The sequence below is a fragment of the Ambystoma mexicanum genome, chromosome 5q (genome assembly GCF_040938575.1).
Source record: "Ambystoma mexicanum isolate Mex_15411 chromosome 5q, UKY_AmexF1_1, whole genome shotgun sequence".
NCBI classification, from domain to species: Eukaryota; Metazoa; Chordata; class Amphibia; order Caudata; family Ambystomatidae; genus Ambystoma; species Ambystoma mexicanum.
The window spans coordinates 697,050,121-697,078,016 of NC_090933.1; positions in this window are offsets into that span (position 1 = coordinate 697,050,121).

Here is a 27,896-nt window from a genome sequence, read left to right on the forward strand (position 1 = left end):
AGAATAGAAGGAGAATTGACTCTATACACAGACTGTAACAAATTAGTTAAATAGACTCAAAGTAATCTAATTTTGTTTTTAGCCCACATACAATTGGTGTTTGCTGAGACCTGAGTTACCTGAAGGGGTGTAAGCGATAAATTCAATATTTCAGATTTAGCAATATTTATTTTGAGACCAGCCACCTTACCAAACTCTTCCGATTCCTGAGTGTCCCCTAACAATGACTCTACCGGTTCTGTGACCGTAACCAAAATATCATCGGCATAAGATATTATTTTGTGATAATCTGTCCCAAATGGTATCCCATGTACTTGATCTTTTTTTCTAATTTTACTTAAGAAGGGTTCCAGGTGTATTGTATACAAAAGCAGGGATAGTGGGCAACCCTGCTTCGTGCCACACATTAGTGTAATCAGAGTGGATAGCTGACCATGTATTGATGACCTTTTTGGGGGTCAATATAGTTGTCGCGTATCATGTTGCTAAAATTAGGACTAAATCCCATATCCCCTAAGACTTTAAACAGGAATGACCACTCCACCCTGTCAAACGCTTTCTCTGCATCTAGTGACAGGAAGAGCGCTGGTTGTCGCTTCTTACTCGTCTTTTCAATCAAATGGCAAGCCCTTCGGGTGTTATCATGGGCTTGTCTATGTTTAATAAACCCTGACTGATCGAGATGGATCAAAGATGGTAAAATATCCAACAATCTGTGAGCCAGCATTTTCGTGTAAATATTTGCATCGGGATTAATCAGGACAATAGGTCTATATGCTCCACATGCTGTGGGATCTTTTTTAGCTTTTGGAAAAGGATCATTTTACCTTCCTCCATAGAAGGCATTCTATAACCAGTTTCCTAAAACGAGTTATATCATTTTTTCAGTTTAGGGGCCAGTATCGATTGAAATGTTTTATAAAACAGGGCCGAATAGCCATCTGGGCCAGGAGTCTTATTCAGGGAGAGGCCGTGGATAACCTGTGGAATTTCCTCTATAGTTTACTCTTATTCCAAAAGTTCACACGGCTTGTGAGTTTAACCAAATGTAAATATAATTTTTGTGCCATAGTGTCTGGATTATCTTATTTATATAGTTTGGAGAGTTTGGAGTAAAATTCCACACATTGTGTGAGTATCTGTGAGGTTGTTGTGACCAGATCCCATCAGTATTCTTCACACCCAAAATTGTGCACGACGCCTGAGTTTACCTTGACTGTCTGGCCAACAATCAGTCAGCTTTATTCGCCTTATGTAATGCTTTTGTTTTGCATACAGTAGACCTTTCATCGCTTTTGATGTTCGCATAAGCTGTAGTCTCTACATGTCTATATGCCTTCTTAATAGATAGACTTACATCCATTTCCATTCTTTTCATTATATGTTTCAGTTCATTCTCTAGTTTGGACTCAATGGCCACCCGTTGTTTGTGTCTGTGAGTCCCTTCTGAGATAAGTTACCCATGAAAAGTGGCCTTAAAAGCATCCCGCAGTATGTTCATTTACCATATCCCGTGTATCATTTAGCTAAAGAAATTCCTCAATCTTACCCCCTAGTTTCTCCCTTACCACAGAATCCTGAAATAGTTCCAAAGGTCAAGCCTAGAACCATATCCTTTTTGTTGTTCCTGGTAGGAGGATCGCCACTTCCCGCGGCGAATGATCCGACAATGCAATCGGATAAATCCCTATTTTTGTAACCCGGCCCTGCAGCATAGATGAAGACCAAATATAGTCTATGCGTTAAAATGATTTATGAATATGGGAGTAATGTGTGTATCCTTACTCTGTCCCCTTCATTGTTACCCACACATCAAAGACCGCTATCTGCTCTACTTTCTTTCATAACAATTGTGAGGGGCGGGGGAATGTCCATATTGGGTTCTCATGCTTCTGTGTGAGGGTCCCATGCCAGATATTATCCTTTATCCAACCATGTATGATTCCACCTCTGCTAGTGTCTTCCTCAGAAACAACTTATCTTGGCCAGTGTTTGGGGCATAGAGAGATACCAGGGTTACCTTTGTTGATTCTATTTCAACTATGATGAATAAATATTTGTCCTCCTTATCTGCCTTAGTATTGATTAATTTGAATTGTGCCTCCTTCCTAATTGCAATTAAAACACCTGCCATTTTCTTCTGGGCGTTTGCTTGAATGATAGTGGGATAGTGTCTAACATGAAGTCGAGACCTGTCCTGTGTTTTTATATGGGTTTCCTGTAGAGCTGGAATGTCTGGTCGATGCTGTGTTAGGAACGCATCCAATTTCTTACATTTTATTGGGGTATTAAGCCCCCGAATATTAAGAGACATAGGGCCTCATTACGAGGTGGGCAGTAAGGGATTACCGGCACCGGTAAGTGCACCGGTGCCGGTAATCCCTTACCGCCCTACTACGAGTTCCCTTTGCGGGCCCTTCCTTAAAACCTGGTTTTTGCAGGCACTAAGGACAGGACCTGCAAAGGGACACCGGAGTCAATACCGCAATTAGCGGTACCGTTATTTCCGCCTTTCTCCTTCCCATTGAGCCTTATGGGGGCTGAAAGGGAATGGGGAATGGCCCTGGTGAATGGGGAATTACGGGACCCTCCAACCTCGGAATGGACCAGTAATCGCTCCATTCACCAGGCCGGAGTTGGAACGAGTTTGGAGGCAGCCATGCTGCAAATAGCGGCATGGCTACCTCCAACCTCGTAATGAGCCCATACACTTGAATGTTTTGAGATTTTAATTTTAAATTTGTACACTTTACCCTAATCTCGGACCTTGCTCCCTGGTCGTATATCAGTAAACAACTGCAGTGTATCCTCATCCCAAACCCCAAATAGTGAACCTTCACCCCCCACAACAAATATCACATTTTCCCCTTAAACTCCAACCCCCCCTCCCCTGGTGTGACACATTGTACCTAAAGTGCCTACTACCAGCAGTCCTCCAACTTGGGTCATCTCTTCCTCCAGGGACCTCTCTATAGTATCCTAACACCCTGTTCACCTCCACACCATTGATTCCAAGTTGGAGTAACTTGTCCCGAACCTGTGGTTATATTGCTTAACTGACACAGCACTCATTCAGTTCCTTTCCAACTCTTGGTTAATTTCCCTTTGTAGACCTAATCTGCAGGACTTTAAGACAAGGGTTCCACCGGATTCAGCTTGGGCCTCTGCTTTGTATATCTCCTTTTTGCCGGCTTTGTTTTTCTTGAAAAGTTCCAGATGTGAGGTTGCCTCTTTATAGCTGTTGATCCTGAGCAATGTCCCCTTCGTTCTGTTAAATTTTTAGCAGATCAATGCATCTTCCCGGGATAGGTGCCCCTATGTTGATTCCCATAAATTGCAAACATTAAACCAAACGGGAATGTTCATCTGTACTTAATTTTTCTGATTTGCAGCGTTTTCACAACTATTCGCATTTCACTGCACTTCCGAAGTGTGAGCGGGGAGAGATCCTGCAATAAATGTATAGTTGAGCCATTATATGTGATTGGGTCGACTTGCCTGGCAGCCCTCAATATTCGTTCCATTTGTGGATAGTCTCTGCATGCCGCCAGGACATCCCTAAGGCACATGCCGGGACCAGATCTGTTTGGACGTGATCTAATGGTACAGTCACTTCTTCGTCTGAACCCAGTATCTCTTTAAAGATAAAAAATGATTGCTTCTTCTAAATCAGGGTCCCTACTGTTTCCAGAAGGTTTCTAACTCGGATATTTACCCTGCGAGACCTGTTCTCTACGTCTTTGCACTGTATCTATAAGTTATGAGTTGTTCTCGCCAAGTGATCCACCAATTCCTGAGATTGCCTATTCTCTTGGTTGAGTTTCTGTATCACCCTTTCGTTTGCATCTGTGCGTTCACCCAGGTCTGTTACATCTTTCTTAAATACGGTAATCATTTGCTTAATCTATGACATGAATGCCGTAAATTGCGTTTGGAATGACGCTGTAAATGAGCTTTGAAAGTCTTCAAAACTCTTTGCGAAATGTTCTTTGGCTCCCGCCATTGCTAGAGGGAAGTTTGTCAGAGAAATAGGAGTGCTCGTTTGCTGAAGCCTGGAGGTCCTAACCCAAATGTCTTGCAGTGGACTGTCCTGCTACTTGAGGCATAGATCGACCAGGCACACCAACTTTATTTTGTGTTCCCGGCATATGGTGGCTGCTACTAGTGGTGTATCCCCCATTATATTAAACTTGTGGCCTAGACAGTGTAAGTATGTTCTGACCCCGCAATCTTCGTGACATCCAATCTTGGATGAATTATCATTTCCTCTTTCATAAAGCTATGGAAACTGAAATGATTTGTTTCCCTTCTTTTGATGTGCCCATTTCCTAACCTCTCCATGTTTCTGCTCTCCCTCTTCTCTTTCTTTTGGTCGTCAGCTCGTAACTTCGGGCTTATTTTTGACCCAATGCTTTCCTTTATTTCTAATGTCTCTGCTACTGCAAAATATTGTCACTTTCAGCACTACGATATCAATACGGCTCGGCCCTTTTTTTACTATTAATGCAACAAAGCTCCTTATTCTACTCTTATTTTTTCTCTTCTCTGCTCGACTGCTGCTCCTCTCTTCTTATTGGTCTTCTTCTTACCATCTTGCCTCTTTACATTGCATTATCAACTCTGCTATCTGCACTCTCTGCTCTCTCCTCGGTACTCAGTCACATTCCTTCTTTGTTCTTTCTTTTGGTTTAGCTATGACATTCGCACAATGTTCAATTTTCTTATCATCGTCTACAGAAGCACCCATTGTCTTGACCCCCCTTATTTTTCCTCTCTTCTATCATTCTATGTTCCCCCTAGGCCTCTCCATGACACCAATCAGTTCCTACTCTCAATTCCTAAACACCCCTGCGCTCTTTTTCTTTGCTAGCTTCTAAGCTCTGGAATTTTCTTCTGCGCAACGTTTTATCTTTACATGTTCCCCTTGAGTTCGGATCCTTTGCTTGCTCTCATAATCTTTGCCATGTCTTTCATGTTTTATACTCCTTGGATTGTGTACTGCCTACTTTGTGCAAGGCTTTGGTGAAAGCAATTACAAATGTAATACAATAGCCAATAGCAATAGAAATAGATTAGGTTAACGAAATACAGCAACTAAAGGACTTCACTCTTGGGCAAATCAATCGACTTTCCTCCCTGACTTTTTCATCATTTGTTTGTTATCTCTTGTGGGTGAGCCATTATAATATACCATAATGAAAAGAAAAACCAAGGACAAGTTAAACTATTAACACCTATCATGGGACTACTGGAGCTATGTCTTATTTTTTTATTGGATATTGATTTAGTAAGTGTGTATATTTCAGAAAGCAAAGACATTTTTAAGAAGGTACAATAACACATTTTAATAACAACTATTAAACTTATAATGCTAGACTGGATATAAAGCCATATATGCTGGCTTGTGACTTTTTTTAATTGGATGTACAGAAATGTGTCATATAAATGTGGAGTAGTGACTAAGCACAGTGGGAAATAAGGAAACACTGAAACTAGCAAATGGAATTCAGGAGGCTTCTCCTGCCAAAGAATTTCTTAAATGGTACATTTTACAACAGTCATTCCGAGAAAAACTGGTAAAAAGCCAGACACAATCAGTCTTGAAGGGTAACAGCGTTCTCTTTGCTATTATGCTTTGGAGGTCCTCTCATGTCCTTCACCTCAACCCCTCTAAAAGCGAGGTTCCCTTCTTTCCTGCTACTTCCATTCCTCTCCCTCCCTTTCCTTTCACCCCTCGTCTCTTCCTTTCTATTCATCTTTCCGTAATCTATGTGTCATCTTTATCCCCCTCTCTCTCTTTTTCCCACCATGTTTCTAACACTGCCCGACCATTCAGCTATACTTTATTTAACATTCACCAGGACCATCCCTACCTTTCTTTTCATGTTACTAGACTTCTTATCATCTCTATCATCTTTTCTCACATAGATTGCTGCCCAGCTCTCTTTCTTGGTGCCCCTGGATCTCACCTTGTTCTCCTCCATTTTCTATAACTTGTCTTTTTATCTTTTATTTTCCCTCCCCTCTCGTTCCTCAATCTCGTCTTCCCTGCTTTCTATGCCTCTTCTTACTTTTGATTCTCAAACTCTTCTCCTTTTCCTTACTATTGTCTTTAAATGTATCCATGGTCACACGCCTCTCTATCTTTCTTTAGTTATGCTATATTATGTTATCTTGCATTTATAAAGAGCCTCCTGCCATGTTTAATGGCGTTGAAGTGCTGTGTGAGTCTGAGACGCCAGATATGGAGTTAGAAGAAGCATCCAACCAAACAAGAGGGAAGAAAATCGTTGAAAATAGATGCGAAGGATAGATAGGAAGCTCTAGATGGCATCAAATGGAGAAAATGGAGAAGAGGGAAATGCGCAAAAGCTATGTGCACAGCTGGACCTAATTTGTAGTGGGACTCTACTGTATTCTATGGGGCGCACACTCTATTCTCCTTTCTGTGTGTTGTTTTCCCAGAACAAATTACTACTTTCTGTCACTATACCCTCCTGTGTCTCTTAATGTTTCCGTTCCTTTGCCTTACTTGCTCCTAAGCACTGGAACTCCCTTCCTCTCTCCATTGATTTCATGTGTTCTACTTTCTGCTGATTATTTTCACATGCTTTACAAACTATGATTTTATTCTTTTTTTGTTAACATTATTCAGTACTTTGGCAAAAGGGCTATACAATTCCAATAAAAAATAAAATATAAACACATAAAAAATGCTATGGATGCCAAGTCACCAACTGCGCACAGGAGCATTTTCCAACACATTTTCATCATGCTTTTGCCCATAATATTTGCCAGCATAAAAAACATGGCTGTGCCAAAATAGGTCAGTTCGCTTTTCCCAAAATGCCAGTAATGATACTATAAGAAATCATGTCCATGCTGGTTCTGCCTATGTAGGTCTGTATCTCCATTTAAGAACATACCCCTGCTGGCTTTGTCTATGAGAAATACCATTCGACAATCAGAAAACATCATGGACATGTAAGAATACTCATATGTTGGCTTTACCCATGATGCCGGTAAGAAATGCAATGTCACTGTAAGAAAATATGAGCAGACTGGCTGCACCAGTGTAGGCCAGCACAGCCATGTAAGAACACTCATCATTTTGATGTTACCCTTGATGCCAGTAAAACATGAAATGCTATATGGAAGTAAGAAAGAATGTCCAAACAGGCTCCACCAATGTAGGCCTGTTATGCCATGTAAGAAGATTCAGCATGCAGGCTTTACCTTTGATGCCAGTAAAACATGTCATGCCACAGTAAGACCATTTCCAGACTGTTGGCTGCTGCACTAATGTAGCCTCCCCAACCCCAAATCAGATGTCTGCTCCCGGCCAGGGACACATGCAAACACAAATATTCATAAAGCAGACAGTCTCTCATCCACACACGCCTTTACAGAGACATTTGCATACACTCACTCAATCATACATACATTCTTACATAGATACCTCCATAAAAAAATGTTTATATTTTCTTACCTGCACCCCAGTCCAGACTCCAGATGCTGCTTCTCATGCCACCCCAGGATCCGACTACATCGATCTGGCTTCTGTGCACACAACAGGATCCAGGAAGCAGGGCGAGCTTCCCAGTTCCTGCACATGGGTGGTGGAGCCGCAGCACCTCTATCTCCATGCTCCTTTAAATGTGCTGGCAGGTGTAGGAGTGTTCCGTATGCACATTAAACCCAGGAGTACTCAGGTCTGCATCCTCAATGGGCCATGCAACACTGAGGAAGCAAAATGTACCCAGCCGTGCATGACCCATTGGGCATGTGTGATGAGGTACTGTCACAGTAAAACCTGGTTTCTCTGAACAGTTGAAGCCAGCTCAGGAGTGCGCGTTCCCCTGCTTGCTGCATCTGAGAGAGTGCTCAGTTTGTCAACTGGGCTGGCTTGCCTCATCATAATGTGTAGTGGATCAGCACCCCACCAGCTATTAAAACAATGTATTTAGGCATTTATTATTTATTCATATACAGGATGAACAATGCTCTTTTGATCACAAAATCAGATTTGACAGGAAGCAATGAGCTTCTTACAATGTGGTGAGTTTGAGGGATATTCTGACTAGGTTGTTGAGGTGAGTAAAATGGAATAGTCACTGGGGACTATACATAAGTAGACATTGTGAGAAACCTGAGGCGTTTCCCCCATGCTATTCCTGGGGATCCCTGACTCAGGTGGCCAGGTGAGGGCCATCATTCTTCAATCCCAACCCTGGCAACGAGACATCAAACCCACCCAATACATCCCAACCCGACATTCCCTCAGTAATTATGGGATATTATAACCCAAAACCCATTCTCCCACAACAATATATCTGCCCCTTCACTCTAACAAAAACATATATAATTTTCCGTTAAGCTCTAAGAAAAACTACAACTCCCCCTCCCCGTTTTTTAAAGAAGACAAGACTAAGAAGAAGAAGAGGTGAAAGGGAGCTATGAAGATTACCCATATGAAACAAAGCACCAGGGATTCCTATGGGCAGGCGCCATTTTGTCCCGTGAATGAGGCCAGGCAAGGTTAGGCCTCCCGCTACAATAATTCCCACCTGTTGAGCTTCCCAGTCACTATAAAAGGCAGAACACACAGGCGAACTCAGAGTGACCTGGGGATGCTGGAGAGGCTGGGAGGAAGGCACAGCAGTTTGAGAAACTCTGGAGAGCCTGGAAGGAGAAAGACTGCCAGAGCACTGAGCCTGTGAGTACAGGGGAGGCTACAGTGTGACAAGGGAGCTGTAACTCCAGGAAGCCAAACTGGGGGCAGCTGGGGATACCTGGCAGCACCCAAGCCAGAGCTTCTCTCTGGGTCATATAAAGAGGCCCAGGCCTTTGAGGGGTAGGTGGTTAGACCTGACCTCACATTCATCCCAATAGAAAACCCTTCTGCTCCTAAAATCACCAAAATGCTTCTAAGGGGAGCTGGCGAAGAGGAGTGATGCATTGTGGGACATGGAATCCGAAATATAAAAAATAGTGACATTTTGTTTGAAAAGCTGAGCAAGGCAAGACACGAAAGAAAGCAAATCAGTAATGAACTTTACAGATTCCGATAACTGTGAAGTCAGTTATACAGAGTAGTGGAGTGGTCCGGCGAAAGGAAGTAGCCCACTTGAAAGTCTCCACAAAATCTGTGATGTCTTGTTGAAAAGCATGAAAGTGAACAAACTTTGAAGTGCATAATGGTCAAGATTAACCCTGTCGAAAGGGGAAGTTAAATGGTGATTTCTTTAGGAGAAAAGATCTCTTTGAACTTTGCTGATTGTGTTATGGAACTACCGAGACCAAGAGACACTGGGGCAAATAACAGAAGGTAGGAATAAAGTGAAAGTAGAAGCGGCCCTGCAGGGGTATATGGAAAAAGTGTTGCACATTTGAAAGTCATCAACATCAGTGAAAGGGTTACATGTGATTTAATCAAATCCCAAAACAACTAATTAAATCTCAACAAATACAAAACAACTAATACCAAACTAATGAATTTCTTTTTTGTTGTTTTGAGGTAATTTCCCCCAAACCCCCCAATTTGTTACCTAATACTTTCCCCCACCCCCAAAACCACTATTCCCACTCCAACCCCATTTCTAGTTTTTTCCCCAAATTAGATATTTTAGTTTTGTTGTTTTTGTATTTGATGAATTTTCATTAGGTATTTTATATTCAATATAATCACTGCATACCCAGTGAAAGGTCCAGACCAGCTGAGGGAGACCTGGAATATGAATAAGTTAGGGGAAGGGATCTCTTAACGAATGTAAATAAAGATTGGGGAAGGGAACCCCAGCAAGTGCTGTGATTGTGAGGTCCAAGCCCGAATCATGGAGATCTATGTGACGTTCAGTCAGGTACTTTTTGTGTTAAGCGGTCCGAGCACGACCGAGGGAGACCTACGTGAACCTTTGTTGAATTGTGAAAGAACTTTTGGAAAACTGGAATAAGTGACTTTAACGTGGAAGGCCAAGTGGGGCTCGACCCACGTTTTGAACTGCCATTGTTTTGAGAAGCAGAGCCAGAGTGTGTCATCCTGTCTACGGGGCCGCCTTACTACGTGCTGTCCAGCGTGGGGAGGAGAGGTGACCCAGCCACTTTGATCTTTTATGTTATAACACTGACATTCCTTTACATACACATTCCCCTTTTCACACTTTTTTAAATATGAGATAGGGAAGGCATTAGGTTTTGTTAGTATAGGCCATTTTGATTTGACATAGACTGACTAGGACAGTGTTTTGTTTATTATTTGATGGTGGAGATTACTCCCATCATAGCCATAGGGCAAATTAGGAAATTTGCTAAATATTTAGAGTTGAATAAAGTTTTTGAAATGTGTATCTCATACTTGTGATACCATGCCTCCTTTACAACATACAAGGATTAAGGACAATACACATTGGGCATGTTAAGATCAGGTAGCCGGTAGGGTCAGCTGTGCTAAGAATGTGACCAGGATGGATGAAGTGCTGGAGTGGAGGCAGAGGAAGTGTGGGACAGAGGCAGGTTAGAGGCAAGGGAAACATGTTAACTTGAAGGCAGATGTGAAGAAGGTTAAGGGGGTAACTCGGAGGCAAGGATGTAGGCTTTTAGTTTGGTTTTGAACAAATCCTTGTCGACTGTTTCTTGGATGTCAGGGGGAAAAGAATTCTACAGAAGTGGAGCATGAAGAGAGAAGGAGCGGAAGCAAGAGAAAACACAGGGAGGAAGAGGAGCCACGAGGGTAGTCAAGGAGGCAGAGCAGAGATTACAAGAAGTTTTACAAAGTTGGATAAGGGAGAATAGATACAGTGGTGCCTTAACATGGATAGATTTGTGAACAAGCAAAAGAAATTGAAATCTGGCCCTGTTTTGTATCGTCAGCCATCCAGCCTGCTTACGGTACGAGGAAGTAGGTGGGAAGTGACAGAGTCCAAAAAGAGTCCTGCTAGCGAAGTTAATTGTCTTCTTGACAGGAGAGAAAGCAGAGTTGTGGAGCCCAGAGAAGATGCTAGGACAGTAGTCTAGTTTGGAGAAGACAAGAGTGGTAAGAGATGCTTGGCGGTGTTGAAATGCAGGAGGCACCTGATTTTCAAAAATATTTAGAAGTTTGAGGTGAGCTGCAGTCCCAGTCTGAAAGAAGAGAAGGTGTGAGAAGGGTCATATATGATGCAGAGGTTTCTAGCTGAAGAAAAGTAGGGGAGAGTGTCAGGTGGGACCTGGATAGCCAGAGGAAGAGACAAGAAAGAGATTTTGGCAGGGAAGTAGAACACCTCTGCTTTGATGCAAATCCAGTAAATGTCATGATTAATGGATGTCTGGTGAACATTTTAGTATCAGGGCCTAATTATTTCCCCAAATAAGCATGGGCGCCCCCCAATGTAGAGTCATTTCAGGGATTCTCTCCCAAGAAAATATTTAAAATAATGTTTTGAAATGATGACTTTCAGACCGCAGTTTGAGAAAAATGTTGTAAAAAAATCAATCCAATAAATGCCATGTCACCAACAGTACACTACACAGGAGCACTTTAAGCCATTCTCATGATGCTGCAGCCACAACTTAGCTATGCCAGTATTGATGACTGTAAATCCCTTGCAAGGAGGTTGTGTCAAGAACTTATCTGTGCCAGTAATGGTCACTGTAGATTGTATGCATGAGGCAGCAACTAAACCCATCCAGTAATGAACACCATAAATCATTTACATGAGGTTTCGACCACAAGCCATCTATACTCGTAATGGTCACTGTAAATTTCATGCATAGGGCTGGGAATTTCAGCACTAGCCTTGCCTGCTAAGCAAGAAATCTCAGAACCTGAGAGGACCCAGAGTCTGTTGAGGGCTAAATCCTATGAGAATGATTCTGGAATTTCAGTCTGGTATCATGCCTGACAAGGGCAGAAATACTTGCTGGTATGTTAACAGTAATTCCTGTCAATGGGGAGGAGGAAAGATTATTGCTGGTAAAGTATTCCTGAAGTGCAAGGGAGAGTAAGAAGTACTAACTACTAGGCATGTGCTGACATCAAGGAGCCTGGGAAGGCCATTGGGTGACACTATAGAGACCCATAGGAAGTCCAGATGTGTGTTGAGTGCTTAATCCATGGGACTGAAAAGACAAGAAGTGTGCTGAGTTCTATATACATGACACTGTCAGTGAATAAAGACGCATGCTGGGTTCTATATCCCTGACAGTATGGAGCTGTTACTCCAAGTCCATATAAATTGTCCAGAGGGGCCCTGTTATGCTTGCAAACAAGTGCAAACAGGTCCCTCTGTGAGCAATTTTTCATCATTTGCACTGGGAAGTACAAAAGGGTAGTGTGAAATGATTGCAGAATTATCCTTTACATCTCTCTTTTGCACATTGCGGTGCCAGGAAGCACTGCGGAATCCACCTGATTTGTGATGGTGTAAATAGCAGGTGGATTTTAAAGGAACTCACATAATTTAGGCAGGCAGGCATTTACTGGTGTAAATGCTTGCGGGTTGAGTATTGGGAGGCGGGAGCAGTAATGTTGTTCTCTGCCCACCCCACACCCTACAAATTCATGAAAATATAGAATTGTTATCCTTGCATTTTATGCATGCATTTTATGCTACACCATGCCCAATATAAGCTCTTGTGTGTTATAGATAAACTAGACCAGGATAGGGAGTGCACTTATGGGACATGTTCAGTTGAGGGAAGATGTGCCTTAGGGCATACAGCTTGAAGTGAGCCTTCTGTATTAGATAATGTATCTAAGGAGAACAAGAAAAAAGATTGTGAAACATGATGCCAGAGTTCTTGGTAGAGGAAGCATGTATAAGATTGGTGTCTCCTCTTACCTGACAATGAGATCCCTCCCAGGAGTGCTCTGGATTGCTGAAAACTTCTCCCTCCCTACAGGGGGTTCTCTCTGGCCAGGAATGAGAACTGCCCCTGTGAGTCTCCACTTGGAGAAGGGCAATAAGCTGGAAATTGGCAACGTGAGGCCTCAAGTTCATTCCTTCGGGGAGATCTATTGGTATTTGTTCTGTTGTAACCCTCTCCCCCAACCTCTGGTTGAAATCCTGTCCCAAATATCCACCCTGCACTCCCCAAACACCTATTTAGAGTTATGATGATAATGACGGCTAGACCCGGAGAGGAGGCTATTGGGCCTCATTATAAGTTTGCCGGTCCGGAAACAAGGGTGCCGGTAATCTCACCGGCACCCTTGTTTCTGGATCAGCAAACTCTGAGTCTGCCTGATGGAGACGCTGTGCCCAACAGGTATGACCCTGCCGGGTGCAGCGGCCACAGTAGGCAGACCTGTCACGGAAGCACTGTCACCATTAGCAACGGTGCTGGTGCTTCCGTGTTTCCACTACTAGGGGAATGGGGACTTATATTTTACTGATGCCTGATTTCCCGGGCTGCCGAACTTGGAATCCTCTGGTGGCACCGGGAAGTCAGGTGCCGGTAATATTTTATGAGTCTAGCGGCAAGCCGCCAGTAGCACCGGCAGGGTTACCGCCAGACTCGTCATGAGGCCCATTGTCTTCACATTGCTCCTATATGGTTCGTAACGATTATGACCTGCCTCAGCCCTGCCTCAGTCTCCAACCTGTACATGTTCTATGTGATCTTACTGAATATGATGTTACCGAAACTGAAATACCCAATAGATTTTACTGGGAAAATAAATTGATATTTTTGTGGGGGGAGTCCTGCCCACAAGCCCCCCGTTTATTCTTGTTTGTAACCCCACCCCAATCACCTCTCTACCCGTTTTACACCCCTAACCCTCTCCGCCTCCATTTAAAAAAAAAAAAAAATACCAGATTTTCTTTCGCTGTAAAATCTGTTAGGTAACATCACTGGATACTGTCAATGTTACAGTAGTAACATAATTGAGGCGTCGCCCATAGTTTGTTCCAAAAGTCCTTTAACAAGGTGATTGAGTACCTGAGTAAATGTCAATGTGATGACATTCTACATAGGGACTTCATTCCTCCTAGCAACCTCTAAATGTTTTATGTTTTTCTTTCGGATCCGTACAAGGGTTTACTCTTAGAGTTTGGAATACTTACCTGTTTATCTCTTTCTTTTTTTGTCTACTTTAGGTGCATTGAAGATTCTCGAACAGATGAAGCAGATCCGAGTTGGCGGCAAAGGTGTCTAGAGACAGAGTTCAAGAGGAGCGTTGCACCAAAGGGACAAATTCCAGGTAAGTCCCAGAATGTCCATCATGTCCCGGGAGAGGCAGGGCCTTCAATAAGCTGTATTTATCCAGATATCCTTGGGAGAGGAGTGCAAATAATATGTTGCAAAATAGTTTTTGCACTAGGTTTTATGGGTACTGTAGTTTTGTAAATATTTATTTTACTATAGTTTTAGTGACAACATTAATAATCCATTAACATCTGTGAGTGAAAATTATAGGTGCAAATGCTATAATGTAGGCCAATTAGTAAAATATTGAACGCTGCAATTTCAAAAGTCTCAGTGCCCCCAAGTAGTATTAGTCCATTTTCAGTCTTCATTACAGCAACATAACAGATCATTAATTATTAATATGAACAGGTCATCCCCTCGTTTTTGTTTACGGGGTGCCTACACCACATTGGGGATAGTAATTCACGTAACACAAGAAGAGTGACAGGCTGCCCCTCCCCCCTGTAAAGTCATTTAGCTACTTAAGGAAACAAAGCAGAACAAATGAATTACTGTAAACAGACCTCCAACTCTTTGCTCAGTTAAAACCACAATTTATTCATTTCTCGCAATGATGGAAGTGTTGTGGAGTGAATAAGGTCAATCCTCCTTAAAACCAGAGACGACTTTAAGGAGGAGAGGAAGGACAGTTGCACGGGGACTGAGGAAGGAAGAGGGGGGCTACTAGAGCTGGGAGGGGCAGAGTAACTGTAGAGGGTAATAATGAAGGTCACCCATATCCATGGCTATGTGTGTCTGTTAGAATTGGGACTAAAAGGGAGAGAGGGTGTGAGGAGACTGGACCTCATATCCCTACCATAAGGCAAAACATCTGTCAATGATGGGAAACGTCTGCACTGGCAACACAACACTGCAAGGCAGTCCTCCCGCCGATCCAGACTCCTGGAAACCAGAAAGGGCAAATTGCCCGTGGAAAAAAAATGGAAGAGGCCAATACGCCCGTGATATAAAGGGCAATCTGCCCACGGTATAAAGGGCAATCCGTCCATTACTTGGCACTCTGCCGAGTGAAGGCAATCCTCTGGCACAGGAAATAAAGGAATACAATTTGCTGCATGGGCAATATGCCTGTCCTACAGCTGCCAGCCACATGTGGGGACACAAGATGATGGCAGTCTGTGGACAGTGAGGAAGGAGGGGATTCCACCCAGGGGAATGGCTGATTCTGGGTTCAGGACTAAGGAGAGCAATCCGTCCGGTTTCGCAGCCGATCTCTGCCCCAGAAAACTCGGGCAAACTGCCCTAGTATCAAGTGGATCCCAGGTCCGAAATAATAACAGAAGGGGAACTCGCCCAGTTTAAAAAGCCGCTGCACCCAGCTCCTACAGAACATAAGGCCCTACTGCCCAAGCAATCAGACGATACCCAGCCTCAGAAGAGGTCCAAACACGATAGCCCGCCCGTGGAGCAATAGAAGTCGGTGGTCCACCACAGCCACGAGAATAAAGCAATCTAGCCTGGTGTGCAGACGTCCACGACAATCCAGCTGATGCATAGGAGAAGTGGGATGCAGCTGCGACAAATGAGGAAGGGCCATGTGCTCACTGGGTCCCAACTTGAGAAGCTAAGGTGTGCACCACCCTGCCATTGGCTGGGCCCTGCACCCTTATGCCAACCCGGCATCCACAGAGATTGGGAAGTGGATATAAAATGAAAGACACGTCACCCACTCCTGCCAGTATCTGGAGCCCTGAGGAAGAAGGGACAGGCAAAAATACAGAGTGACGGGCCATCCACTCTGCACATTAACAAAAGGGGGACACACCAAAGGACGACACCAGAAACACAGAAGGAAGAGTGCACAAGTGGCATTAGAAAAGGGGCAGACAAAAGCAAAAAGAAAGATTGCATCCAACTTTAAAAAGGGGTGGGAGGCATATGTTGCTAATTGAACAAGCAAGACAGAAGACAACTCCTGCATCCACCAGGTGACAGGATGATAGCTCGCCAGGAAAAGGAAGAAGTACAGCACACTATGACAGGGAAGGTGAAGGACGTCCAAGACATACACAGCAAATACGATGAGGTCATGAAAGTCACGCAACAAACTGATACACTTAACCACAGCACATAGAAGAAGTGATACAGAGCAAAAGCAACGGGGCAGAAGGGGCGAAGATGGCAATAGGAGAGTGCAGGATGGGACAACAAAAGGGGAACCTACAGATTGCATAAAGAACATGGCACAGTACAAGAGCAGGAAAGAGGGAAACAAAAGCAAGAAGATGATGAGGGTATCAGAGAGGGACGATAAAATAAACATCGGGCAAGAAGGGTGTGAAACGGGAACCACGCACATGGACAAAAGAGGGCATGAGTTGAAAAGTCCAAGGAAACATAACAATACCAGGAAGAGGGTGCAGCAGAAGGAGTAAAGGTGGTGGAAGATCAACAGGAGGCAGGGAAGAAAAAGGCACCAGAGGGGAAAGCAACCACCATGAAAGAAGAGACACCAAGGAGAAGCAGACAGGAGGAGATAACAGACAAAGACAAGATACAAGAGGAATACAGTGAATGGCCACAAGTGTTTTCAATATCGACAGCAGCGACCGCAAAAGAGGAGTCCACCCTGAATCGAGGACGTGATGAGGTACCCCGAAGTCAGGTCGGAAGGACAAGTGGAGAACAGCCAACAAGGTCAAGATTCATACCAAGATGTCCACCAGAAAGACGCAAACAACACCAACCCCACAATGATCATAAGCAGGGGGAGATATTGTGGAGTAAATAAGGTCAATCCTCCTGAAAACCAGAGACAACCTTAAGGAGGAGAGGAAGGACAAGTGCTCGGGGACTGAGGAAGGAAGAGGGGGGGTTAATAGAGCCCAAGGACAGAGCAACTGTAGAGAGTAGAATCTCACCCATATCCATGGCTTCTTGTGTCTGTTTTTTAGTGTGACTACAAGGGAGAAAGGATGTGAAGAAACTGAGCCTCATGTTCCTACCATAACGCAACACAGGAAGGTTCCTTGTTATAGACAGTGTCAAAACAGATGACCAACTTAAAAACATCCTTGGAAATGTATTGTATTCCACAACCAGCACTTTGAAACTAACCCCACACTATACTATGTTTGCACTAACCCCACACTATACAATGTTTGCACTTTAAGTAGTTATGTATGTTTGTCATTTTGTATTAGATTGGTGTGTATTGAACACTTTAAACAATTTTTGTAATCAATGTGAAAGATAAATACATTGTGATTTTAACTGAGCAAAGAGTTGGAGGTCCGTTTGCAGTCCTTCTTTTTTCTGCTGTGTTTCCTTAATTTGCAAAATGACTTTACAGAAGTGAGGGGCAGCCTGTCACTCTCTTGATGTCACTCGTGTTGTGTTGCACGAGCAACATAATGAGGACTGAAGAATAAAGGTTTGGAGAGGCTCAAGAAAATGTGAAGAGAGGCAGGTTTTCTTATTTCTTTTTCAAAAAAGCATGGGGTGATACAAAACAGGTGGATTGGGGGAAGGTGCCAGCATGGCAAGAGGCCTTTCACCTGCAACCCTAACTTCTTGATTGTCAGGCACCTCCTCCAAGAATACTAACTAAACACTGTCCCTTGGACGAGATCTCTGAACCATTCAGTTTAGTAGTCCTTAAGCCTATTAAGTATGGATTTATGCTAAAGGCCAAAAGTGTTTATAAATACAGTAACGTGGATTCATTTGAAAAAGAATAAAATCAATAACGAGGACACTGCAACCTCCAGACAAATGTACCTTTAAATCCGATCAACTTTTTTATTTTGACCAGTGTTACTTTCTCAAAAACTTTAAAGTGCACAGGCACTTAAACACGTCAAACCACAATAAAGGCCCTTCTCTAGATCTACCGTTAAAAGAGAGAAAGCCAAATAAATAAGACTTCCCTGGGCGAGCCTAGTAAAGAAAGGTGCCAGTAGCAATACTTCACTGGACAACGCAATACACTGCACAACATTGTAAGGCTTTGTACAACATTCTCCAGACTTGCCATTTATAAGGTGGTTGGGGGGGACTACACCGCAATCGCTTTTCATGACAGAGACGTTTATGGAAAGTGCCAAAAGGCAGGCCCTTAAGAAGTATCACTTATGTTGCAGTTGTACTCTCCACCCCCATCACAGAGGAAGAATAACACTCATAGCAAGCACTATTACCTATCTTCATGGAGCAATCCTAGCAAATGCGCGTTACAAATCAAGGGCCCGAATCATGGAATGATTTGCACGGTTCAAAGTGACTTTGCACTGCTAAAAAGTGGCTTTGCACTACTTGTACAAACCCTGATTCATAGAACTGTGCAAAGTGTATTTATGCAGTGCAAAGTCATTTTGTGAGTACAAAATGACTTTGCACTAACGAAAATAAACTTTGCCCAGTTCCATGAATCAAGGCTTGTGCAAAGTCACTTTTCAGCAGTGCAAACTCACTCTGAGCCCAGCAAAAAATTCCATGAATCGGGCCCAAAGTCTTTAAGCTTAACACACTAAGGGCCTGATATACAAAGCGTTTTTGATTGGGGTTTTCCCATAGGAAAATGCTTTTGTAAATCAGGCCCCCAAATCGTTTTACCACACAAATCCAGATCAATTGGCTTTGTCAACGCATGTCACATTTCACTTTCCAAGTTTCATTAGAATGTTCCTAGGTTTCATTTCTGAATTCCAGCTATGTTAGAGAAAGTGAAATGTCTGCTGACACATGAGTTTTGGCAGGAGACATACATTTCTTATCTATATCAGATTTCCGAAGCTGCTCTCCTTGTACGAATGAGGAGGTTTGCAGTAAATCGCCCCAGGGAAGGCAGACATGATTGGTGTCCTTTTCACTATTATAACAGTGGTTTCAATTAATACCTTTTCATGCGATACTCTGATATCAGAAAATGCATGCTAAAATATCTGCATATGTTTCCTGTTTTTTTGTTTGCTTTCTCAATTTATGTAGTTCTAACATGTTGCCTTCTAGCCACCCCCATTGCCCATTGCCCACGCTATGTTTAGTCTGAAATATCCATCATTGCCATAGATCAATACAGTCAGCAAAAGCATAACAGTAAAGTCGGAATAGTGTACAAGTCAGAAACTGATAGCTTTCGTTTTTGCTTCAATAAATGCAGACAATATTGGGAAAAAAAGATAAACTACAAAAATCATAGCTGATATGAACGAAACACAGATGAAATAAACACGCAAACTAAATAGGAAAGAATGCACAATACTTGAAAGGGAAAATGAGGGAAAGAAACAAGTGATAGAGTTCAATAAGGAAGAAATCAACGTACAAAAGAAGGAATAATATAGGAACCCGAAAAAACAAGGTTTGGGCAAAGAAAGATAAAAGAAAAGAACTACGGTACTATAATATATTATAGTGCGGTGACAGTGTTGAGTTGTAATTGGTTATTTATAACGTGCTTAATACCCAGAGCTTTCTAAGCGTGGACCCGGGCATCCAAATTGTGTTGCTCTGTGTCGCCCTGCTTCCAATGCTTGCGCCTTGCCCCTGAGCTATCCTCCTGAGACTCAAATTCCCGAGTTCCATCAGAAACCTGAAAAATTAATTGGCAATAACTTTTGACTGATATGACGGATTTGGCTTGACATTTTTCAAATTAAATTGTACTCATAGGTCCAAAGACTGGAACTTTTGGGAACGATCTGTTAAAACATTAAAAAGTTATTAAGAAAGTAAATAAAAACTGTTTCGGCCTAGTCCCCATTCTTTTTCCCATATAGAAAAATTCAAATGTTTGCTCAAGTGCGCAGCCAAAACCACTGGATGGAATTGGACCAGGTACGAAACAACTTGGGCATGAAGTGTTGACTCGATTTTGAGATGGAGTGGGGAGGTGCTGTCTGAGGATATTCGGTCCAGTAGTACTTAAAATATTTGACGTTGCCCCTTATCCCAAAATTCCATGGTGCTTTGCAAGAGAGAGGCTGAGAGGATTTTCAGAAATGAAAAAGCAGCCATTTCCCCCCAAAATTATTCTGCTAATTGATGTGCTCGATGGATTTGGATGTAATTCCCAAAACAGAAAGTTTGTCATGGGCCCCAGCACACGGCATTTTCTGGGAAAATCTTTTTATAAAATGAAAAAACTATTAAGAAAACAAAACACAACAGTTTCCAGCCCATTCATTTTCCCATAGAGAACACGTGCAGTTTTTGAACAGCCATAACGTGAAAACAGCTGGGCAGATTGAGACCAAATATGAAACAACTTCGGCACAACACATGGACATACATATCCGGACTGGTTTGGGGTAAATCCATCCATTAGATCTTAAAATATCCTTAACATTTTTATATTGGCTGTTTCGCTTTTTACAGCAGAAAGGCTGAACGAGGCTAACAACTTTGGATTTGCTGGATGGATTTGGATGACATTTTCCAAAAGGTTTATCAAGAGCCCCACTAAACTGGACATTTTGGGAACAATTCATTGGAAAATTAAAAGGTTGTTAAGAAAACATAAAAACTCTGTTTTCAGCCTACTCGCATTCAGTCCAAGTGTGCCTTTTGGTAACGATTTAGCAGGAAAACCGTTTAGCAGATTTGGACCAAATAAGAAACAATTTGAGCACAGAGCGTTGACTTAATTTCCTTGACTGGTTTGGGGTCAATCCATCCAGAACTTTTAAAAATATTTGACAGAGAACAGGATGCCGCTTGTGCCTTAAATCATTTATATTGGTCTTGGCGTTTTGCAACAGAAAGTTTGAGAGAGGCTAACAACCTTTGACTTTATGGATGGATTTGGATGACATTTTCTAAACCAAACTTTTGTCAAGAGCTCCCCCAAATGGCAAAGTTTGGGAACAATTGTAAAAAAATGAATATGTTATTAAGAAAACATAAAAACAATGTTTTCAGCATACTCACATTAATTTTCCATAGAGAAAGAAGTGCAGTTTCTGAACAGCCCTAGTGCAAAAACCACTTGGCAGATTTGGACCAAACAGAAAATAATTTGGGCACAAAGTAATGACTCAATTTCCTTGACTGGTTTGGGGTAAATCCATGCTTTAGTTTTTAAAATATTCAACAGACACAAGGGGGTGCCCACCTGTTCCTTAAAACCTATATATATATATATATATATATTGGCCTTGGTGCTTTGCAGCAGAGATGCTGAGTAGATTTTCGGAAATGAAAAGACACACTTTTTTGTTTGATGCAACTGATTCCTGCAATATTACTTGGAGAAGCTGCAAATCAAAGAACTCAAAGCACTATTTGGAGGAGGAAAAGGGATGCTATCAAACGTTGGAATGAACTCCCCCACGACATTACAGCATCTAATAGGGTTCTCAACTTCAGAAAGAGACTTAAAACTCTTCTGTTTATGTAGTCACTTCTATTTTAAACACTGATTGTTTTGAACCACAGCTCTTAGATGGCCTGGCTGTAAATGCTACATAAATACAAATAACCAAAGCAATCATATCAGGGTAGAGGTTGGGAGTGGGAAAGAAGACACCATGTGATGCTGGGGATTTGGGGGTGGATTGGCGAGCAAGTTATGGGAAGAAAATGTTTGGCGCCTCATGGTAAGACTTTGGGAATCAAACGAGATTACATCGGCAATGCCGCAAGAAGCGCCCAGAAAAACATTTGCATCAAACAAAAGTGATGAGTGATAAGGGTTAATGGCAAATGGTTAGGGAGGCAAAAAGCCATTGAGTGGAGTGAGGGGCCCAGGAAAAAAGAAGGAGGACACATGTTGAGTGTCTGTGACTATGTGGAATACTTTTGAATTCTTAGCAATTATCACGGGAATCGGCGAACCGCTACTCTACCACAGGAATTTCTGTTATTGGAAATGATTACTCTGAAAGTATTGCGGGAAGAAGGAGTTAGAAAAAAAATTGTTTAACATTTACAGTGCCTTCATCTACTGAATAAGGGGCAATCGGTGTTTGGTAACAAAGTAATGGTCGAACATGGTCAATGGCCATGGCTAGTGGGCCCAAAAGAAAGATATTGGTGCAACACAGACAGAGGCCATGGCTGAAGGCCGTAGCTAGTGAGACCTCAAGAAACTATGCAACATGTTTGTCCTTGCCCACTGGCCATGACTGAAGGCCATGACTAATGGGCCCAAAAGAAAACTATTGGTAGAACATGTGCAATGGCCACGGTCGAAGGTCATGGCTAGTGGGCCCTGAGGAAACTAGGATATAGCAAAACCCTTGAAATTCAGTAAAAATTCATTTGTCAACCGAGAGATAAGGTGATCAGATTTAATGCAAAAAAACTCCTGAATTTCAAGTCCGCCTTGGAGAACAAAAATGCATTACACTAACCAAACAGTGATAGTGGGTAATGGCCAGTTGAGGGTCATGGAGGAAAAAAGGGATTTAGGGGAGGGGCTGGTCCGAAGGCCCTGGCTAGTGTGCTTAAAAGACATGTATAGTGGCCATGGCTGAAGGACGTGGCTACTTAGTGGTTCCAAAAGAATCATATTGGGGGAACATGCACAGTGGACACGTCCGGAGACCGTGACCACTGGTCGTGGCTGAAGGCCATCGCAGGTGGACCCTTAGTGTTTTAAAATATGGAGTGAACAAAGCTAAAGGACATGCACACTGGCCAGGTCCAAAGGTCCTAGCTAGAGGGCCCAAAAAACATTTATTGTGGCCACGGCCTTGGACACGGCTGAAAGTCGTGGCCTCTGACGATGGCGAAAGGCCATGTTTAGTGGCCTTTTAAAAAAACTATGGTATAATAAAAACCTTGATATTCACTGACAAACATTTTTGTTAAAGTGCAGTTAAGTTGACCAAATGTAACAAAACAAAACCCTTGAAAACCCTTGACTTCCAACATCTGCTGATTTTCAAGTGTTTTGTTGAGTTAAATCTGGTCAAAAACATTTTGCAAGTTATGGTAAAATATGCACCTATAACTTACACCCCCACCGTGCACTACTCAGACAAACACCCAGGACTTCAAGGATGACATCACACATGATATCATCGATAACATCACTCATTTGTAACAATCTTGACAGAATGCCCTTACAAGGGGTTGTGTTTAGGGTATTGCTACCAACATATGAAGGGTGATAGGGAGTCCCCTAATGAACTAGTCCAAGGATAACACAATGAACTTATTCAAACAGAAACTGTCTACTGAAGTTTTGTTGATAATATAGCAATCTAAAATGTCATTATTATAGGCAACACTGCAGCCTGGACTGTAGAAGAGTATTTTTTATCTGGTAAATTTGGTCACTGAAATTATAGGCCTAGGCCTATAAAGACCTTCAGTAATATTAAACTTGGAGCCAAGGGCTAAGTATACAAGAATGAATGGACAGGTGTGTGGATAAGCACATACTGGTAACATCTAGTAAGTGGGGATCAAATGCTATGAACAGAGAATGAAACAAAGATTAGAGACAACCATCATATCTATTAAGGATAAACATTGCATTATCTATCTGGGGCCAGCTTACTGTTCCATGTATGTGCACCATGAGTTCAGGCCACGTCCTAAGGAAACTAACTTAAAAACATTCCGCAAGGTGAAGGACAGAGGCGGCATGGAAAGGGGAAAGCACTCCCAGACTGGCTGGGCTTTTGCCCCATGGGCCAATGCTCCAAAAATGTTTTAAAAAAGAATTGTAAAAGATTAAATCCTTTAGAATCCAGCCTGCTACAAAGGAACCGGGTGCTGCAAAGCCTACTCAAGTTCCTTCGAAAGGTGGCGAGGCATTCATCTTGATTTCAGCAACATTGTAGATGTCTCTGGGCGGCCCCCACACATGAGTCCCCACAGTGAGTGAGATGTGTCTAGGCTGCAGATGCATGTTCATACCACCAGTGGCAAAGTATGTCTTTAAATAACTGATTCTGTGACCCTAGATGGTAATGCCGGCACCACTGCTCCCCATATACCATTGGCCTTTACAATCCACAGCAGCGTATCACGACTCCCATTTGCCAGGAACGGTCCATGTCTTGTTAGAATTTTTCCTCGGTTTGATCCTATATGAATGCTTCCCCTATGCTCTGGTGAATTTCTTGATCACCAGTGTGCTAATACAAAAGGTTTAATAGCACCCTGAATCGCACCCATGGGTGTTACTTATGTAGTGGTTATAGAAATTACTTTTGGACTCTTTGTGGTACTTACTTTTGGACAGAGTTGAAAAACACAAATAGAAAGATGAAATATTCAGGTATTCGATATTATAAGATTTCAACCTAAGGGGGTCATTCAGAGCTGGGCAGATTTTTTAATACCACTGAAGAAAGTTACCAGCTCCACCGGTGGTATTACTGAAAATCTGTCCTTCTCAAAGTTAAGCACCGGCAGGGGTGGCATTTTTTGAATACCTCCAGTGCCATACCTCAAATGGTGTAATGTTTTTTAGACATTTTGTTTCAGCCATTTTCAGCATCAATGTGAAGGGATAAATGGATTATTTGCAGTAGTGGCTTATATCACTGCTGTTGATTTTATTATGCATCAAAGGGTACATTGTTGCCCTTTTATGCATTATGTGAGTAAGGTGGTGAGGGGAGGCAATCAGAGATGCCCACCTTTTACTACCTCCACATGGTCCTTTGTAAAAACCTGTTTCACTTTGTTGAAGGTAAGCACCTGTGTTTCCATTCAGTAAAGTAAAAAGAACAATTTTTTTTTTTTTTTTAAATAGTTGAGGCCATTTTGAATTTATTACCTCCATCTTGAATAGAGGTAAAAATAGGTGGATATTCTGCAACGACCAGCCTAAAATACTAACACCAGTATTCCCATGGAATACCACCAATGGCATTTTATCAAACCCTGAATTGGGTGGATGGTAAAATGAAATATGTGTCAAAAACTGACAATGTTACTGTTACTACCCAACTCTGAATGACCCCTAAGTTTGTGATAATTTTTCGTTGTCTTGTCATGAAGACTCATCTCTTATGTGACCAACAAAAAACAGATGTAAATCAACACCAGATTCAGATATATAGAACATGAACACAGATACACCCTTCCACCTATTCTTTACACTGTCATAAATACACTCAAACACATTACCCCAGTCACACAAACTGAAACACACACACACACAAACACACTGCCTTATTGTATTTGAAAACACATAAATATAATAAGTCACTCTTGCTCCCTCTCCATCACCATGTCCAGGGTGTATTCCCCTTGCAGTTCTCTGTGCTTCCGTGAGTTGAAATATGCAGCAGACTTTCCAAGAAAGTGCAACTTTGGAGCACAAAAAAAGCCATGTCTCCTTGCCGTCTTTTGCTTTGCTTTGTCCAAATACAGAGCCCATAGCCAGAATTACCACCAAGACCCCGTCCACGGCTTCTTGACGTGTCTGGCAGAGGTTGACTGGCACGTCAAGGTTGTCTGCTGTCTAACTGTAAGCAAAGAAGCAAGGAATTAGCTTGGTGTGAAGGGCAATTAAAGGGCATCAGTGGCAAGGAATTGGTGACTGAGCAATATGAGCAGGGGAAGGAGCTGTGTGCAAGGTAAGTGAATGGGATTGAGTTAATAGTTAAAGGATGGAGCACATGGGGGACAGAGGTCGAAAAGTTAATTGTTAAGAAACAGGGGACGCAAGGGAAGGACACCAGAGGATGACGGGTAAGAAAAACAGGGTAAATGAGATGGAGGTACACATCAGTTCTGGTAGGTCAGCAGGTTGAGTTGCTGAGATCTGTATCTGACCTGCATGCCACTCCACCCGATTGTGGGATTGGCTTGACCCCCAATCTGTTTTTCTGACTAAGTGGTGCATACTTGCTTTAAGAACATTTGTTTCAAATACTACTTCTCTTATATTTTTTCAGGTTCCTTTATCATGTAAATTGGTGATTGGAAGTGAACACAATTCTACAGACTAAGATTATAATTATAGTAAGTATTTATAAGACTAAGATTATAATTATAATAAGTATGTATAGTACATTCTCATTATAATTCTAATTGTTTCTCTGATATATTTGCCTCAGGATACAGATGGATAATAGGCTTCCACCCTTGTAGATGCATCAGTACTTTGAAAACCAGAATTATTCAACAGGGTACTCATTTTATTTCTGTTTCTAACATTGAAGATGGCCAGGGAGAATATGAAGTCTCCCATGATTTCTGAATTGGAAACTGTGGAACCAAGAGGTCAAGGCTCAAATACCCGCTTTCCACACTTCATACATTATGTGACCCTGATCTGTAGAGAAAGTCTCACTCGTCTCGAGAGGATAGTTCAGCGGCAACGTGCTCGCCTTGAAAGCAAGATGACACAGAGCAACACAGGTTTGAATCCTTGGGTCCTCGCTTAGAAACCTCTGGGTATTAAACTCGTTATAAATAACATATCATATCATATGGGTTTTTCACTCTATACTGTTACTCGTAAATATAATTTTGACAATTTACATTAAGCATACTGGTGAGGAGGCACGATGACAAGTGAGGGTCTTATGTTATGAGGGTGGGCACACAGGGTGCAGGAATGGGTTTTGGTTTGTGGGCTGGGGCGACAGTAAGCCAGGTATGAGTCTTTTGTCATGCCACCTCATGTTTGGCTCTGACAGCAAACTCAGCCCCCCTGGTTTAGCAATTGCTCTGCTTTACCAAAGAATTATCTAGCTTTGCCAAATCTTTACACTTTTCTAAAATTAAAGTTTGGATGGGATGAGAGGAGATGTAGCTTGCTGTCAAATTACAAACTGTAACACATTCAAAACTGGGCTCAAATCCCAGCTTCCCCATTTCAGCAATAATATTATCCTGGCGAAATAATGTTGCTATGTATGGTAAGTGTGAGAATTCCCAGGGGTCTGGGTCTCTACGAAACCACAACTATAACTGAGAAATATGTTGCATGAAAGGAAAGTAATGTCAATACTGTCTACTATATATTCTTGAGAATGTGTGGAAAGTAGAAAGGCTGGTATTGAGTGTATTTGTTCCGGAAGCTGTGGGCCAGAAAAGTACATTTGCACCCTCGGCTAAATGTTGTCAGTCCTCCCTTTGGTAAAGGCCTTCATATATCACACCTTCAATGTATTATTCTTACATTTTCAATGCATTACCTCCAGATCAAGTACTCTGCTTAAACAGCTTTTACTATTATTAAACAAAAAGAACTTTGGTTTATAGAATTCTGGAAAGAGGTGAGCAGAGCATGACTTAAGCAATGGAGATATAAGGTGGTAGATGGGGGGAATGGCAATAAGTACGAAGGAGCAATGACACTACCAATCGTTTCTACTATTATTTGTGATTACATTTACAGGTCTGCACTAATTGGACACGAAACAAGCTTTCAGAAAGAAGAGGTTGCATGTAAATGTTTTTTTAGAGAGGGACACACTATTCCATGACGTTTTTGTGACTTTGGGTGGGGAGACATTATGTTAGAAGAGACAGAGAGGAGAGATAGATTGTCTTGTTGGGTGCCCCGCCCTTTCAATCCTTTGGCACTTCTGTTATAAGACTTGGCTTTATTCTGCCATTTTGGCTTGAATACTTTTTCCATGTTTAGGCTCCTGCATTTGGTTACTGTGTGGCCTATTGCTCTATTTACCGTGCCATGGGGTGGCAAAGATGGAGGTGCTTCCCTCATACCCAGCTATATTCTAGGCCTGTTGTGCTCCTCAACCCCTGGCCCTATGCTAATCATTTAGCCATGGAATTTTAGATGTCTACATCTCCATGTTTATTATGCCAGTTCTTCTTAGTTTGGG